Source organism: Malaclemys terrapin, chromosome 1 (genome assembly GCF_027887155.1).
Source record: "Malaclemys terrapin pileata isolate rMalTer1 chromosome 1, rMalTer1.hap1, whole genome shotgun sequence".
Classification (NCBI taxonomy): Eukaryota; Metazoa; Chordata; order Testudines; family Emydidae; genus Malaclemys; species Malaclemys terrapin.
Genome location: NC_071505.1, coordinates 89,842,926 through 89,861,724, shown reverse-complemented (window position 1 = coordinate 89,861,724; position 18,799 = coordinate 89,842,926). Strand labels below are relative to the sequence as shown.

At 44.4% G+C, this 18,799-nt stretch overlaps 1 protein-coding gene across 7 annotated transcripts in view; it reads right to left on the bottom strand.

The window, feature by feature from the left end:
- Positions 1 to 18,799, bottom strand: part of TCF20 (transcription factor 20) — a 193,532-nt gene that overhangs the window by 82,565 nt on the left and 92,168 nt on the right. Inside the window, exon 2 of one of the 7 annotated variants that reach the window (XM_054030377.1) lies at positions 1,025 to 1,149. The exons of the other annotated variants lie outside the window; for them this stretch is intronic. The gene's annotated coding sequence lies outside the window, so the exon portion shown is untranslated. The remainder of the gene's footprint in view (positions 1 to 1,024; positions 1,150 to 18,799) is intronic. 7 annotated transcript variants of the gene reach the window in all.

The following is an 18,799-nucleotide window of genomic DNA, read 5'->3' as shown; positions in this document are numbered from 1 at the left end:
GTCCTTCCGCAGTGCCGCTTCTACCACTGCTGCTGGGGCACTGTGCACCAATGAGCTCGGTACCGGGCCTTGCAGCGCCGATGAAGGTTGCGGTCTGAGTGCCACCTCCACAAGGCTCTGTTAAGGCGAAAGTCTTGCTCCTTTTTTGTTCTGGGGAGAAACCCTTTATAAATCCTGCACTTGTCTGCTTGATGTGCTTCCCCCAGACACTTTAAGCAAGCGCTGTGGGTGTCACCCGTTGGGACTTGCAGGGCTTGAACCACTGGGACTTAGGCACGTAAGTCGCGCAAGGAGAATTCAGTCAGGGTAGAGGGTAAACCCCCCAGCCCAACAGCTAGCTAACTACTAACTATAACAACTAAGAACTAACCAAGAACTAAAACAACTACAAAATACAAAAAGTCCAAACAGAAGCTAGGGAAATGTGGAGAGCTTGCAAAGCAAGATGCCACAGTTCCAACGACCGTCACTGGCGATGAGAAGGAACTGAGGAGGTGCCAAGTCAGCAGGGTCATATATTGAGCACCATGAAGGTGCCACTCCAGGGGGCTCCACAGCCAACTCGACGAGTGCAGCTAGGGGAAACAACTTTCCCACAACTGTGCACGTGGCATGCACACATCTAATTGGAATCGATATGAGCAAGCACTCGAAGAAGAATTAGGGGATTTAAGGGGAGGAGAGGTAGCACTCAGGTCGGGGGCGGGGGGGACCTGTCAGTCCCACATTCTCCCCTCTTGTGTATGCACCAGAATCCATGAGAGCCCTGCTTATGGAAGAAAGTTTTAGCCCCTCTCCTTGCCACCACCCTCATGTGAGGGGCATCTGAGCTCCTCTTCCTGTCCCCCAAAAGGGAGCCAGGATTTGACTGCAGAAAATCGAACACCCTTGCCCCACCCCGTAGCTCACTCCACACACACACCCATCATTCACTCTCCCCCACCCTCGCTCACTTTCACCAGGCTGGGGCAGGAGATTGGGGTGCGGAAGGGAGTTCAGGGTACAGGCTCTGGGCAGCGCTTACCTCAGGCAGCTCCCAGAAGCGGCCAGCATGTCCCTGCAGGCACTGCCCCTGCAGCTCCCATTGGCCACGGTTCCCAGCGCTCAGGGCGGGGGCAGTGTGTGGAGCCTCCTTGCCCGCCCCTGCACCTAGGAGCCAGAGGGACATGTCAGCCACTTAGGGAGAGCCTGCCTTAGGCCCGTTGTGCCACTGAATGGACTTTTAACGGCCCGGTCAGCAGTGCTGACCGGAGCCGCCAGAGTCCATTTTTGACCGGGCGTTCCAGTCAAAAACCAGACTCCTGGCAACCCTAGCTCTTGCCCATTGGTTGGGGTGGCAGAAGAAATCAAAGCCCCGTCCCTGTGCATCTGCAAGATCTGTGGGTGTCTGCGAACCTCTTCCAGCATTCCCAGATGTTTGCCGGGATCTGGGGTGACCTCGCCTTTCAGGAGAGGGTCTGAGCTCCTCTCCTTACCCCATGTGCATGTGCCAGGACCTGGAGGGGCCCATGCCCCTCTCTGGCCATCATATGACCTGGGGAATCTGAGGGACCACTCTGGAGAGGTCTGATCTCCTCTCCCTTACAACCCCCCATGTGAGCTGGCATCTGGGGAAGCATTGCTCCTCTGAATGGCTTGGAGTCCATCTTCCTGCCCCCATTTGTGAGATCACATCTGGAGAATGCCTGCTCCTCAGGGTTGGAAGCTGTGAACAGACATGCTGGGACTCTGGGAGCATGCACCAAGATCACATTGCTGAGACTAGGGTGAGAGTTGACACAGCCATGATTGATGCATATCAGATTCTCAAGCATTGGAGTGGGGGGGAGGGGAGGCAGGCTGGGATATATTGACACCTACTGTGATAAATGGAGCAGTTCAGACATCTCAGAGCTATTGTTCCAGACTGTATTCATCTCCATGGGGTGTTCTCATTCAGCTGAGAACATCCCATTGAGATGAATTGTTACTTCACACCTCATTGAGCCTCCTGTGCTCCAGATCAGTATGTTTCCTTTCTGCTGTGTGACTCAGAATCAGAGGTTTTCAAACTGAGGGGCATACCCCACAAAGGGAGCGTGCAGGAACGTTCAGGGGGGCTCATGCTGGCAATGCAAGGTGGGGCTCAGCTCACGGAGAGAATGCCACCTCCAATTTTCAAACTTTTTAGCTGAGTCCCCCTTTGAGTTACAGTTTTTGGTTGCACCCCACCAACCCGGACAGGCTGGGTGGCCCACTGAGGTGAGTCAAGGAGTGGAGATGCCATGCTGGGATGGCCCAAGCCACCTGGTGTCACTACTCGCCCTCCTGAACACTCTTCTGTGACCCCCTAGGGGGGCATGACCCACAGTTTGAAAACCTCTAGAAGCTGTTGCAAAATGGAAGGCAGAAATCTGCACTTGTCACTTCTGCCTATCTCAGATGGGGGTACGTGGAAGACTACATTATTTGGAAAGAGATGCACAGCTTAAAAAGTTTGAAAACCACTGCTCCAGATGGATGTATCGAGCCCCTACTACGTCACTTCACTTCTGTGCTTCAATTTCCACATTTGTACAATGGGAAGATCGTTTCCCCCCTTACGACTGATGAAACATGTTATGTAAATACCATCTTCATCTGGCCACAGAGGTTCTCTTAACTGCAATCCTACACAACAACCACTACTTTAATGACCACTAACTCCAAGAACATGTTATAAAACTCCAAGAAATTTATCAAAAAAATCTTGTTAGCTCAAAATTAAGGTTGTCCGGTGGTACCTCCCATCCTTTCAAACAAATTTCACAAAACTAAAATGTCTGAAAACCAGGAAGTATAGAATAAAGGTGTACACACCCATGCAACTGTAACTCTGCCCTCTGAGTGATGACCCAATATGCCCCTAACACACACGCTTGCACTCTGCCTTTGCACTATACTGAACAGGAGCTACTTACATCAGCCTGACACTGCTCCACAGAAAAATCACCATATCTAATAAATTTTACAACCCCTTCACTCTTATGCACACTATGCCATCTAACAAACAAGTCACTTACCCATCACTAAACCCAGAGTCCATACCTCATATCCCCCATAACTGCTGACACACTTCCTGGCAAGAAGACCACCTTGTGCCCTGCTGACACAATCCGCAATACTGAAATGAAACACAGTGGATCTCATGATACACATGCACCCCTTTCCTTTGATCACACATGTGGGGATCAGACAGAGGGGCTCATACCCCACAAAGAGGCATGGACCCCACAGATTGCCTCACATCACAATCACAGCTCTGCCAAGCTGCTCCAACTAAACCCTCTGCCATTCAGCACAATTACACCAAACACAGTGAATCCTGCTGGAGTGCATGCAGATAATTCCTAGTGGCTACTGGCAGCCCCAGTTAAGGTTGTTTGGGAATGTACCTTCATTCTTCATTTCCAGGTTTTCAAAAGTTTGTGTGCCCTTCTAGAATAGAAGGGGGGGGAGGGATAGCTCAGTGGTTTGAGCATTGGCCTGCTAAACCCAGGGTTGTGAGTTCAATCCTTGAGGGGGCCACTTGGGGATCTGGGGCAAAATCAGTACTTGGTCCTGCTAGTGAAGGCAGGGGGCTGGACTCAATGACCTTTCAAGGTCCCTTCCAGTTCTAGGAGATGGGATATCTCCATTAATTTATTAGGGGGGAGGGATAGCTCAGTGGTTTGAGCATTGGCCTGCTAAACCCAGGGTTGTGAGTTCAATCCTTGAGGGGGCCACTTGGGGATCTGGGGCAAAATCAGTACTTGGTCCTGCTAGTGAAGGCAGGGGGCTGGACTCGATGACCTTTCAAGGTCCCTTCCAGTTCTAGGAGATGGGATATCTCCAATAAACTCAATGCCACCAGGCAAGTTTTGTCAGTGAACAGACTATAGGAGAGAAACAGTGAAAAACTACACACAAGGTAATGTCAAATGAACAAAGCAAACAAAAGTTGGATCTTACCAACAACAGGACATAAAAAATTCAGACTGAAGAGTCTGGTGTCCTTTTAAACAGAATCCTCTGTGCCTCTGCATAAAACCCATCCTGCATTTCTCACAGGATTATTTGACTGATCCACACAATTAGCAGAATTATGAAACTGAACAGCACTATAATGGTTTTTATTTAGGAATGGGTAAGGATATGTGGAAGAAGTCTTAATCCCATGAATTTGGAGCAGGGACCATCTTTTTGTTTTGTGGTTGTTCAGCGCGGAGCACAACTGGTCCTGTCCAGGGCTAGAGTTCCTTTGATTACCCCTGCTGTAGCATCTATTATTTTTGTCAAGTTCCAAATTTCCTAGTCAAGGTCCAGACTGCAGAAACATTTTTCACAGCACAACAACAAGTAGTAGTAGTAAATAAATTAAGTAGTCCATTCAAAATCGTCTGGCGGTCCGGATTTGAACCACAGTCTGCCTGACTACCTGTGAGCTATGGTAATACAAATAAATAAGAATTACTACATAACAATACTTTAATTGAAACATACTACCTGTTCCTGTTATTCTTGTAATATGATACCACTGTTCTTAGACTAAATGCTGTGCTGACAAAGTATAGGCCAAAGGATTATTTCACAGGTGAATCTTTTAGAGAAGACATGTCCAGGTAGACTGCAGCTATCCACCTCTATATAAGTAGAGGCTTATAAATTCCTTTTTTTTTTTTTCCCCCCCCCCCTGCTACAGGGTGGGTTATACTGGCTTGGATAAAACCTAACTGGAACCATTTTAAAAAGCCAAAACATACACCTGGTACAATAATCTATACTCATATCATTACACCTGTTCCGCAGTTCCAGCTTTACTTATTACATAAGTCTCAGCTACCACTTCCTTCTCTATTTGCAGGAGATCAAAAAGGATGACATACCAGTTTCTGACTGCAGACTCCCACACAATCAAATACACTCCCACACAGCTCACATCCATCTGCACATCCATTGCCCCAGATCTGCACTCCCGCCCCAATCTGTATCCAGCAGGGACTCTCAGCCTTCCATCCCACACAAACAAGCTACACCCCTTTTTGATATGACCACCTCTACCAGCAGCCACACATGTCCCACCAAATCCACTCTTACTCGTATTCTGACTACCAGCACACATACATATCTACACCTGTAGTGTTATATACCTACCCTGCCCATTTATCTTTATTCACAGTGAGAAACCAATCCTCAGTACAGCTCTCTATCCACTGTTAAACATACACCTTCATCCCCAGGTGCATCCAGCCCTGTCACTACAGGCTCACCATTTGCCATATGTATTTATAGTCCCCAGCATCACACTCATCCAGGGAAATCAAAAGTGACATGACAGACTACCTTCAACGAGTTAACCTCACTTCCCTCCTCTCCTCAATACACTCCCCCGATATCCAGTAGCCAAAATTCAGAGTGGTAGGAACAAAGGAAAAGAAAAGAAAACCACTAACTGTGGTGGGTGATCAGTGAATAATTTATGAAAGCATACTGTCTTCGTACTCATTATTTATGTGCAGAGAAGCAACTTGCCCCATTATCAATACTACTAAATTATTTGCTGTAAGATGTAGAGTGACCCAAGCTACTATCTGAACCCTGCTCCAAAAGGTAGCCCAGGGGAGTATGGGATATGAGACGATCCAAAATGTGTCTTAGAGCTCATCTACACTATGGGTCTGGTTTGGTTTACTGAAGTTTATAAACAAATGGTAATACTTATCCTACATACAACATATTAACACAAGTAGGGCTCCTTGTCTGTCATGGAGGTCGCAGAAGTCACGGAGTCTGTGACTTTCTGCAACCTCTGTGAATTCTGAAGGGGCCAGCTGCTCCAGCGGTCCCTGGAAGCTGATGCCACTGGCCCTGGACCCCCCTCTCTCCCCAGAGGCTTCCCCGGCAACGGTCATGGGGCAGCCGGAAGCCCCCAGCAACTGGTGCCGCTGGTCCCGGACGTGCTCCCCTCTCCCACCCACCCCCCAATTGAATCACAGGTATTTTTAATACAAGTCACGGACTGCTCACTTCACAGGCTGTGAATTTTTGTTTATTGCCCGTGACCTGTCCGTGACTTGTATTAAAAATACCCATGACTACATCGTAGCCTTACACATGAGCTCAGATACATGGAAGTACCATGTTTTGACCTTGCCTGTGATCATGGCTGTAATATACAGGATTTAACCATGTTCTAACAATTCTGCTGTGTAGATGAGACTGGCCAACCATCTCTCATTACCTAAGTTAGTCAGCCCTTTTACTGCCAAGGTCAGTATGTGAAAGAACATCCCAAAAGGTACTGTATTTAAGAACAAACCAAAAAAAAACAAACAAAAAGAACACAGGCCTTGGCTACATTCAGGACTTCCCAGCGCTGCCGCAGCAGTGCTGTGAAGCACGAGTGTAGTCGCACCGCCAGCGCTCCGAGAGCTCCACCTCTCTGAGGGGAATAGCTTGCAGCGCTGCGAGCGAGCGTGCAGCGCTGCAGGCTCCGATTACACTGGTGCTTTACAGCGCTGTACTCGCTGCGCTGGGGGGGGGGGGGGCGTTTTCACACCCCTGAGCGCAGCAAGTTGCAGCGCTGTACAGCGCCAGTGGGGGCAAGGTCACATACAGCCACACACCTCTCTGGTCTACTTATCAATGACTGCACTAGTATAGGGTAGTTGCCCAGATTTTCCCAGAATACGTTGATGTAAGCACAGCCCAAAACAGCTGTGCTAAAAATGGTGGTATGGGGATGCTCTGACTTGCATTAGCTGTAACTATGTCAAAGGAGAATTCAAGAGAGAGCATATCAGAGGCTAGTTACACTTAACACAGTTGTATGTGTAATGTAAGGAAGACTTTTTTTTTGCATTATTCAACTTTTCTTTAAACTATGGACTCTATGACTACTGTGACTCATTTGTACAAGAACACAGTAGGCAGCAAGTGAAGAATATATTATTTATGGTGACTTTTCAGTTAATGTTGACTTTATTATCCTTAGAGTTAACATCTCATTTGAATAAATGGCATAGTTCACGGCTAACTGCTACTGATACAGAATATTTGCAGACTCATGAAGACAAGATGCACTGGTTCTGTCTGGCTAGGTTTGCAGAATTTGAAACAACAGCTGAGGTGTGAACTGCCCCATTCATGTCAACCTTGTTAATTATTTCATTGCTCAAAATATGAATGAAATTCTACACAGTTTACTCTGACTGCTCGTTTTGCTGCCACAAGTAGGTGAGTTTGGGAAACACGACCACTTATTTTTTGCCCTCAAATCAAGAAGCAGCTCCAGCTCAAGAATCCCAGCATGGCATCTGAGCCCCACTGAAGGGAAGACAAGACAAAGGACCACACTAGAGCCCACCCGTGTGAGCGGTTTTGTTAGAAAGAACATTACTAAATAATTACCATTCAAAATGTTAAGTAATATTGTTGTAAGCTTGAAATATAACACTTTTAATTTTTAAATGACTTGTATTCAAGTATTTCTTAACATCCAATACTGAAAACACAATTCCTTAAAGTAAGAATTTAAGAATACATCTTAAAATACAATTTAAATTTTCTAAAATATTAGTAGGCCTTTAAGAACACAACGAGGTGGGCAAGGTGACAACTAGTTCCATTTTCCTGCGGGGGTGGGCCTCAGCTTTCAAAAATTTGGGTAACAATGAATTAAATGATCCAACCAGTACCCTTATTGCTACATGTTCCTTTATTACTCACTGTCACCCTGAGTGAATTACACCCAACCTTAGATTTGCCCCCTTGCTTTATTCTGCAAAGGAAGTGTATTGTTCCATGTATACTGTTGATTTTGCATATTAAATGCAATAAGAACGGCCATACTGGGTCAGACCAAAGGTCCATCAAGACCAGTATCCCGTCCTCTGACAGTGGCCAATGGCAGGTGCCCCAAAGGGATTGAACAGACAGGTTATCATCAAGTGATTCATGCCCTGTCACCCAATCCAAGTTTCTGGCAAACAGAGGCTAGGGACACCATTCCTGCCCATCCTGGCTAATAGCCATTGATGGACCTATCTTCCATGAATCTATCTAGGTCCCTTTTGAACCCCGTTATAGTATTGGCCTTCACAACACCCTCTGACAAGGAGTTCCAGAGGCTGACAGTGTGTTGTGCGAAAAAATACTTCCTTGTGTTTGTTTTAAACCTGCTACCTATTAATGTCATTTGGTGGCCCCTTGTTCTTGAATGATGAGAGAGAGTAAATAACACTTCCTTATTTACTTTCTCTATACCACTCATGATTTTATCCCCTCCTTAGTCACCTCTTTTCCAAACTGAAAAGTCCCAGTTTTATTAATCTCTCCTCGTACGGAAGCCGTTCTATACCCCGAATCATTTTTGTTGCCCTTTTCTGAACCTTTTCCAATTCCAATATAGCTTTTTTGAGATGGGGCGATCACATTTGCACACAGTATTCAAGATGTGGGCGTACAATGGATTTATATAGAGGCAATATGATATTTTCTGTCTTTATCCATCCCTTTGCTAATGATTCCCAACATTCTGTTTGCTTTTTTTGACTGCTGCTGCACATTGAGTGGATGTTTTCAGAGAACTATCCACAATGACTCCAACATCTCTTTCTTGAGTGGTGGTAGCTAATTTAGGCCCCATCACTGTATATGTATAGTTAGGATTGTTTTCCAATGTGCATTACTTTGCATTTATCAACATGAAATGTCATCTGCCATTTTGTTTCCCAGTCACCCAGTTTTGTGAGATCCTTTTGTAGCTCTTCACAGTCTGCCTGGGACTTACCTATCTTGAGTAGTTTTGTATCATGTGCAAATTTTGCCACCTCATTGTTTACCCCTTTTTCCAGATCGTTTATGAATATGTTAAATGGGACTGGGCCCAGTACAGATCCCTGGGGGACACCACTAACTACCTCTCTCCATTCTGAAAACTGCCCATTTATCCCTACCCTTTGTTTCCGATCTTTTAGCCAGTTACCAATCCATGAAGGAACCTTGCCTCTTATCCCAATGAAAGGAACTGAGTACAAGCATACATTAGGGACAGAATTCTATCAGTTCTCACACAGTGATATGTTAGAGAGAAAAAAGTATATTAACTGCAATGATTGACCTGTAATATGTCTATTGAGTGTAGGTTTATGTAAGCCTATGTAGATTTTTGCAAATTTATACCTGTAACCATATTAGTTGTCAGTGACTCTCAATCCACGAGATGGAGACCACTAGCGGTCCATAGTCAAGTTTATAGTGGTCCACCCAATTGGTTGGCTGAAAATCATCTACACTAATCTTTAAAATATGATGGTCACTCCTACTTTATTAAAAGAATGTGTGCAAATCAACCAGTCTCAGTTCCCTCGCAACTCTAAGTTCATATTGCTGAGACCTCCAAAAAGCAGAAATATAGGGTGCATTGTGGAAGTCACACGAATGACAACATCTCAAAGAACCAGTTTACCAGAAAGTAAACTCTTCTCTGTCCTTAGGTGTCAGTGTGGATCCCACTGTAGATGACTGGCAAGCAATATCCTCCCTGGACGATAGGAGTGAAGAGTTATAGCTATATCAAAGGATTGAACTACCACTCTCCTGAGCTTAGCATCTATCCTGGCTACCCTGTCAAGTGCACAGTTAGCAGGTTGCTTCATGTAACTGCCTTGCATATTTCAAAGACTACCACATTTCTGAAGCAGGCAGAAGATTAGGCCTGTGCCCTGGGGAAGTGTGCCTTGACATTCGGAGGGAGAGCTCAACAGCCAGCTGATATCAGTAATCCACTATATTTCCACACAGCAAGAGATTCTCTGCAATGAGGTAATCTGACCTTTTAATGTGCCTAATATGGCCACAAATAGGTGGGAAGAGAGCCTAAAAAGCTCTATTATCTCAACAGGCCTAAGGAAGGCTCTGGAAACCTCCAGAGTATGGAGCTTGTCTTCTCTCAGCATTGAGTGCAGCTTTGAGACGAATACTATCAGGGTAATAGACTGGTTCAGGTGGAATTCTGAGACCACCTTAGGGTGGAATTTGAGGTGTGGTTTCGTCACTACTTTGTCTCTGTGAAAATATGTATAAGGCAGCCCAGCCAGAAGAGCTTGGAGTGAAGTGACCCTCCATGCTGATCTGATGGTAAGGTAACGTATTGAGCACTCAGACAACAATTTTAGAAGAGGCTCCATAAGCTTGAGAAGGACACGGAGGTACCATGAGAGTTGGGTCTCTGACTGGAAGGTAAGTGTGAAGAAGGCTCTTGAAGAATTTTGATACTGTGAAGTGTGAGAATAGAGTGCAATTGTGCTAGTGTGACATAATATTGCAGTGAGAACTCTTTTAGAGTTCAACGCTAGTCCTGCATGTTGCAGGAGGAGGATATAGTCCAGGAACTTTGGTATTGGGGCCTCCACTGGATTAATACTCCAAGTTCCCTAAATGAAGAATCTTCTCAGTTTTGAGTATGTTTTCCTGCTGGAAGGTTTTCTGCTTTGTATAAGAGCTTCCTGAACCTACAGGGAGCAGTCTGTTGCTGTTGCTCAACCAGCCAATATCAAGACTGTCAGATGCAATAACCGTGGGTCCAGGTGAAGCATTTTACAGTGGTTCTGAGATGTTATTTCCAGTAAGCTGGAAGATGTATGGCAGGCCACTCGGACATCTGCAGCGGATCAAATAGCCCCATACTGGCCAAGCCAGTTTTGGCTATCATGCTGACTGAGGTCTTGTCCCATCTAATTTTGACTAGTATCTCAGTACTCAGAGGAACAAATGGTAAAGCACACAGGAGGCTTCAAGACCATCAAAGAAGGAAGGCATCTGACAGGGAGCGTGGGCTCACTTCTCCTCTGGAACCTAAGTTCTGGCACTTGGTGTCAGCAAACAAGTCTATAGTGGGAGTCTCCCACATTTTTGCTTAGAAAGTCTGTTCAGTCATTGCTGACTTCTGGAAGGTGTACAGCTATTGGAGTCTGCCCACACTGATGACACCATTCCCAGAACATGATAGCTTCCAGGTATCAAGAGTATAATAGAGCGCCTGCAAGGCTTTTACATGGTACAACACCAATGTGCTGTCTATCAGGATTTGGACTGTGCTGATGCAGATCCCAATGCTAAGGTCAGTGTTAGTTCTTCCTTGGTACCTACTTCTCCATGGTGGAGTTAGTCACCTGTCTGCTCAATGGGGTACTAGGGGACATGGGCCTTATTCATTAGGACGACTTTGGAGCTCTCTTTCTCTGGGTCTGACAAGACTTTCATGGACTGTTCCAGAAATTGGAACTTCAGCCTCACATCCTGCAACTTAAATGCATAACCACTTTAAATTTAATTGTTAATAGAATAAACTGATATAAAGTTACATACTTCCGCTCTACTCTGCGCTGGTTAGGCCTCAGCTGGAGTATTGTGTCCAGTTCTGGGCACCCATTTCAAGAAAGATGTGGCGAAATTGGAGAGCGTACAGAGAAGAGCAACAAGAATGATTAAAGGTCTTGAGAACATGACCTATGAAGGAAGGCTGAAAGAATTGGGTTTGTTTAGTTTGGAAAAGAGAAGACAGAGGGGACATGTTGGCAGTTTTCAGGTATCTAAAAAGGTGTCATAAGGAGGAGGGAGAAAACTTGTTCACCTTAGCCTCTAAGGATCGAACAAGAAGCAATGGGCTTAAACTGCAGCAAGGGAGGTCTAGGTTGGACATTAGGAAAAAGTTCCTAACTGTCAGGGTGTTTAAACACTGGAATAAATTGCCTAGGGAGGTTGTGGAATCTCCATCTCTGGAGATATTTAAGAGTAGGTTATGATAAATGTCTATCAGGGATGGTCTAGACAGTATTTGGTCCTGCCATGCGGGCAGGAGACTGGACTCGATGACCTCTCGAGGTCCCTTCCAGTCCTAGAATCTATTAATACATGATCAGTGGTCCACCTTTTATTTTTCTTTTCAAGAGTGATCTGTGGCATCAAGTCTTTGTTCTCTGTGTATATAGTGCCTTGCCTGGTTCATGACTAGGAGTCCTACATGCTGCCACAATACTGCGGCTCCTTCTAGCCACTATAATACAAATAAAGTTGAGAACTACTAAACTAAGTTATGCAGTAACTAATACAGTTTTTCTATATTAATGCTGCAGTATAGGTTAGGTGTTGTATATTAGAATTGGATTCCTTGAATAGGAAATAGGATTTTATTACCTAATTTGGTTGAGAGTTACAGGGGACAGAATTAAAGGCTGAGTGGGGTGATAACGAGTGTTGAAGACTTATACATTAATTGGAAATTGGCAGGACAAACTGTTCATTTCTTTTCTTTTTTTTAAGTATCCGCCGTTAAAAATAAAGAAAATGTAAGAGGTGTTAGTTAACTATACACCAGTGAAAGCTTTCAAATTTCACTAGCTACATTTGGCATTCTTCTCTCTCATCTCACCCAAACAGCACTAAAAGTTTAAAAGCTGGTTGGCATACAAAGTCAACAGGAGGATATCCTGGTCCTGACAGATCTTAATAGGCGACTTTAGCACACCCATAGGAGGTACGTGGAAAGGATGGTGGGGAAAAGAATATTTCGAGAACAAAGGATGGAGGGTTTTAAATACATGGAAAAATAACTGATTAAAAGTTTTATCTCAAAAATTAAATGTTTAAAATATTTTAAACATTAATAAAAAAAGACTCCATCTTTCTCTACCAGCCACGTTTCCCTCAGTTTTTCCTCTGCACCTCTGCTTTCCACATGCATCCTCCAGTTCTCTGTGCTCTCCCACATGCCATCATTCTTCTGGCTTCCTATCTCACTCCACTATCTAAGTCCACTGCTCAATCAGAAGCTAGAGCAGGTCTGTTTATACACATTGTAAATACTGCACAACTTACACCCGAAAGAAGCTCCATAATAGCGTAACTCAGGCTGTGGCTTCAGGTAACAGGAATGAGAGGAAAAAACAAGGGCACCAAGAACAAAATACTGTACCCTGCCCACTTTAAAAAAAACCACACACCCCTGCACAGAGGTTTCTTTGCCCTGGTCCAATGTATAAGGAGTGACAACAGTAATTTGACCATGCCAAACTCATGCTGCAGGTTTCCCCATGAGCAGTATACTCATTTTCTCTCACTCAGACAAAAGATCTGTCAAAGAAGACAGTGAAAGAGTGAGTGGTAGAGGGGAGGTAATAATCCGAGGTATGGAAAACAAGAGGAGGGAGAATGAGACAAGCTAGGTCTACACCATAAACCCTACATCAGCATAGCCCCCTAATATAAACGAGCGTACACGGATAGAAGGCTTTTTTCTGTCAGTGTAGCAACACCACCTCACCAAAAAACATTAGCTATGCTGAAAGAAGCACTCTTCTGTTGCCAGAGCTGCATCTACACTGGGGGTTCTGTCAACATAGCTATGCAAGTCAAGGATGTGGATTTTTCACACCCCTGACCAACACATCTACACCAATATTAGTTGTAAATGTATTCCAAGCCTCAGTCAATGGAGAGGAATGATAAATTGGATAAGTAAGCGGAAAGGAAATGAGAATGGGAGAGACTGTGCTCATCGGGCATGATTTTCAGAAGTGCCAGATACTTAAGACTTTACATGAAATCAACAGGAGACACTTATGTTCTTGTGTTGAGGCAAGTTAGGAGCTGTAGAAGAAAGTGGGGAGAAGCACTGCTACCTCTTCATGTTCCCAGCTCTAACAAGCTCCTAGGATCTTCCACTGTGCCTACATCACTGGTTCCCAACCTTTTCTCTGCTGTAGCCCACCTGGAGCTCCAGGGGCTCTTCCCCACCACCTCCTGGCCGGCAGCTGCAGGAGGGCAGGGAAGGGGCAAGGGAGCGGACAGCTTGCTCTCACAGGAGGGGATGGGGGAAGAGAGGGAGACTGAGTTCTGATTGGTTGCTCCATCCATTGAGAAGGCGGGCCAGTGAGGCAGACAGTCAATCAGAAGGTGGCTTTCCCCCATTTTAGTTTTTAAAAAAGTTCTGCGGCACACCTGTTCGGGCATGATGGGGCACCAGTTGGGAAACACTGGCCTACATCATAATGAGGGTATCCTCCTTATCCACACTCTTCATATTTGCTTTTTGGACTAGGCTGAAAAAAGCCCTAGTCCTCACGAATGGGTCCCTCTATTTTTTTCCCCCAATGTATTGAATGAATGACTATCAGAGTTATTCCTGATTAGCTATTCCTAATTAACTCCATGCGTAGACTCTAATTCGAGAATAAGGGTGTCCATCCATGGAATTGGGAATAACTATGTGTAGACAAGCCCTAATAAAGTCTCTTAGTTAGCAGAAATATTCCTTGTGTGTAAGCAAGATAATTAATTTCCCAATTCCTCCTTTCTGACTAGGGGTATGTATACACTACCACTTATGTTGGTATAACTTATGTTGCTCAGAGGTGTGAATAAGCCATCAAATGACATAAATTGCACTGACCTAAGCGCTGGTGTGGACAGTGCTATGTCGTCAGGAGAACCCTCGTTGGGGGTAGATTAATTAAGTCAACAGGAGAAATCTCTCTCCAGTCAGCTTAGAGCGGCTACACAAGAGAACTTACAGTGGCACAGCTGCATCCGTGCAGCTGCACTGCTGAACGCTCACTAATATAGCCATAGCTTAAGAGCGTCCGGATCCTCCTTTCTCACTGAGCTGCAGAGAGGGCAAGCTTCTTCCCCCTGCCTTCTCTTTGTGAGCCTGATTCAACGCCCACTTAAGTCAATGGGTATCTTTTCACTTACTTATTCCTGCTCTGAGGAGCTTCTAGTTAATCTCTTTACTGTCTATTTTAGTGTTGAATACATACACCTGTTCATGTTATACATCTTTGCTTTTCCACCAACCCTCCCCTATCAAAAAAAGAAGTTTTACTTCCTCAGCAAGGCCAACAAAACAAAATTGGAGTTTGTAAGCCCAAAGTGCACCAGAGTAAGACTGAGCAGATTCTGGTCAGTTTCATAGCTGTCCACAGGTTTCTAAATGAAACTGACAGGAATCATGTCAATTTCTCTCTGTGGCTTAGAATGTATGAGCAGAGGAAGCCCTGGAGTTACAGATTAGGGGAACTCCCCCCCCCCCCCCCCAAAAAAAAAAAAAAAAAAAAGAGGTGGAGGAAGGAGCAGAAGGGCACAGCTCCCACGTTTACTCCAAAACTGCAGCAGCCAGGATGCTAAAAAAGGAGGGGTAAAATAATCCCTACCCACAGTCAAAGCAGTGAGGAGAATCTGGAGAGTAATGAAAATTTTGTATGGGGAAGTGGGACAAGAAAAAAAATATAGGGGATGAGAGAGAAAGGGAAAGCAGTTGCAGAAAACAGAGTACATTCTGGTGTCGTACATAGCTACCGTATTATCAACACTCATCTTGAGGGCCTGTATAGTGGATTTAACACACAGCAGTAATTCGACACCTTAATCCATGAAGATAAAACCCTTATATCAAGTAATCATGTATTCCATTTGTGCGTGACTATTATATATATACATACACACACACACACACATATATACACACACACAACCCCCATGCGGACAGAATGGAGAGAAGAAAAGAGTCACCTTACTTCTTTCTTTCCACTTGCTGTATTCGAAACATGGCCAAGTAAAATATCACTGTTTTTCAAATGGAACAACTATTCTAGGACAGAGTGAGTCTTCAAAGATTTCAAACCAAGCCCTTATGGAGAAGAAGAACCTTGCAACTCTTTCCTCACCTCCCCACTAACCTAGTAGAACAAAAGTGAAGGGAAAGTGTCCCATATTTACTGCCATTAAACGATCTCATAAGCAGGTGCTTGCCAGTCCCTCTAGCATTTCTTAGGGCAGGTCTTCACCGGGGGGGGGGGGGGGGGGTCGATTTAAGATACGCAAATTCAGCTACGCGAATAGCGTAGGTGAATTCGACCTATCGGAGCCGACTTACCCCCCTGTGAGGACGGCAGCAAAAATCGACCTCCGCGGCTCCCCGTCGACGGCGCTTACTCCCACCTCCGCTGGTGGAGTAAGAGCGTCGATTCGGGGATCAATTGTCACGTCCCGAGACGCGATAATTCGATCCCTGAGAGATCGATTTCTACCCGCCGATTCAGGCGGGTAGTGTAGACCTAGCCTAACTCCGGTTTGAGGGAGAGCAAGTTAAGATGAGCAGTGGTATTTTTCCCCCACAGAATCACAGAATTTTTGCCCCATAGAATCAAGAAAAACAGAATGAATTTAGGATGAGAGGTCAGCCTTAGCCTAAGACTTCATGGCTTTATTTACACAGATTTTTAAAATTATTTTGGTAACTGTAAAAACACACTACACAGAAAGAGGAAAACAAGAAGAAAATCAACTTACATAGGAAACAATGCATTTGCAACTATACCAAGACAAGACTACATAAAATAATATGGTAATGTAATGCTCTCATGCTAAAGTATTTCTAGATTTAGATTAATAATAAATTGTTCACATTCCATAAACTCTCCCACACATCCCCAATGAGCACCACCCAACTCTAAAGTCTGAATTGCAGACACTATTCTTCCTGGAAAAGGTTCTCTGAGACCACAAGCTTTTCTACTTTCTATACCAACACTCACCACGCAGACACAAGGAACACTGCATCCTCAGAGTTTAGCATACTGTCCCTGCAGCACTCCTCTATTTTTTTCAAGTGCAGGGGGAAAAATTCTTGAAAGAGTCACTGAGTCTATGTTCCACCTTCCTAGTTCAAAGCCAAACTATTCAGGCAGATCTCCAAACTATGAGAGGGCTGGGATAAAGGGTTTTCAGTGTAGAAAAACATTCCCACAGAAGCATCTGGTTGAAACCACAGATGGCAATAGCTCCTGAAAAATGCTTCAGGACCTCCTGTGTAACCAATTTCCTAACCAAGGCACCTAATTCACGCACCTTAAGATTGGACAGTTTCCACAAGTGCACTGATATATCAACCTAAGTTGTTCTGAATATCTTGCTTTACCCTTGCGTACCTCATGTTTCACATTGTGATTTTAAAAGGTAATGGCCTTCTGGTTTGCAAAGGGAGTTGGTGATAGGAGTGAAGGGAGTTGAGGATGAGGCTCAAGTACATATTGGGTTTGTGTTTAGATCACTCATGGCAACTTGGCAAGTTTCAACTTAGTACCCAACCCTGGATGTTACAAAACTACAGCAAATTAATATAATTAACAAGATCAGCTCAAGAGAGCAAGGAGTGGAACAGCCAGGCTCTGCAAACTAGCATGGAGATGTACTGGCAAATTGTCCATGGAAGTTTAGGGTCAGAACAGCACAGAATGCTATAGGTCAAGACTGTGGTCCAACAGGAGGGCTGCGAGGGAACCCAGGACTAGGAGAGTAAGGGTTACTGCAGTTTAGGGTTGAGAAAAGTTAGCTAAGTTGTACACAGCCATTCAAGATGTCAAAAGTAGGGAACATTGTGCTTATTCTTCACAGTAGCAACACTGTTTAAGAGGGATACGTGCACAGCCCACTGTTTAGATTCTGCTTAGCTCCCCATATTAACTCTTTACTTCATAAGACCATTATATAAAAGTTCTTTTGAAAAGGGATACCAAAACAAAACTGTTCTAAAATATTTTAGATCGTTTTAAGCCATATTTACCAAAGTATTACAAAAAAGACCACATCTAAAACAGTAAAATTTTCAAAGAGACTGTTAAATCCAACATGGAATAATTGTGATTAAAATACTGCCACTGATGAATTGACTTGAACAAGAAGAGCTGGTTGATCTCAATTCAGTAACTACTTGTGGATAAAGTCTAAATCTCAAAAGCCAGTACTGCAACTGGCAGTAGTCAACAGTCTATTTAGATCCTTGCATGGCCCCTATCTAACATTTCAGCGTTTGGAAAGGCCAAACATAGGACTAAACAGCATAAAAATAAATCCTCTCATTACCAGGTCAGAAGCACAACTAGCACTGCTGACTCTGTTCTGTGATGGTGGTGGTGGAAAGGGAGGGGTGCTGTGTTTATCTAAAAACCTTCAGGCTCTAAAACTCTTAGGCCTTGGCTACACTGGCAATTCACAGCGCTGCACTTGCTGCGCTCAGGGGTGTGAAAAAACACCCTCCCCCCCCCTCCCCCCGAGCGCAGCGAGTGCAGCGCTGTAAAGCGCCAGTGTAATCAGCGCCTGCAGCGCTGCACGCTCGCTCACAGCACTGCAAGCTATTCCCCTCGGAGAGGTGGAGTACTTGCAGCGCTGTGAATCGGCGAGTGTAGCTAAGGCCTTAGTCCAGTGCCTTTCATAAACATCAAGTTTACTTGAACTAGTTTTAGAGATTTTTTTTCTAAAATATACATTCTAATTAAATAGCCATCCTAGAGATATGCATGAGCCAGCTATCAATGCCTAGATATACCCCAGCCAAGTGTCTCACATTATAGGGAAGTCAAGCAAAACTGTTTGAGATGATTACATATTATACCCTCATTTCAAATAGTAACCTTTCAAGCTGTAACAGTAGCAATAGGAATTGTGTAGTACAAATTCTACGTATGGGCCTTCCAAGAAGAGCACCCATTGTCGTTTAGTTCTGCACAGGCTTTAGTTAAAGATGACCTACAAAGGGAAAAAAAAACAATGGGACCATGCACGGCTTTTCTTTTTAATAATGTATAAAGGCATGAAAGGATTTGTTTCTGCTTTAGGAAAAAAACAGGTCTTATCCATCTGTTTTTCTTGAAGACTAGATATCTGGAGAACTAACAGAACCAAGACATCATGGGTGAAATTGAATTAACTGATAAAGTTACTTTTAAATAGATTAAACAAACAT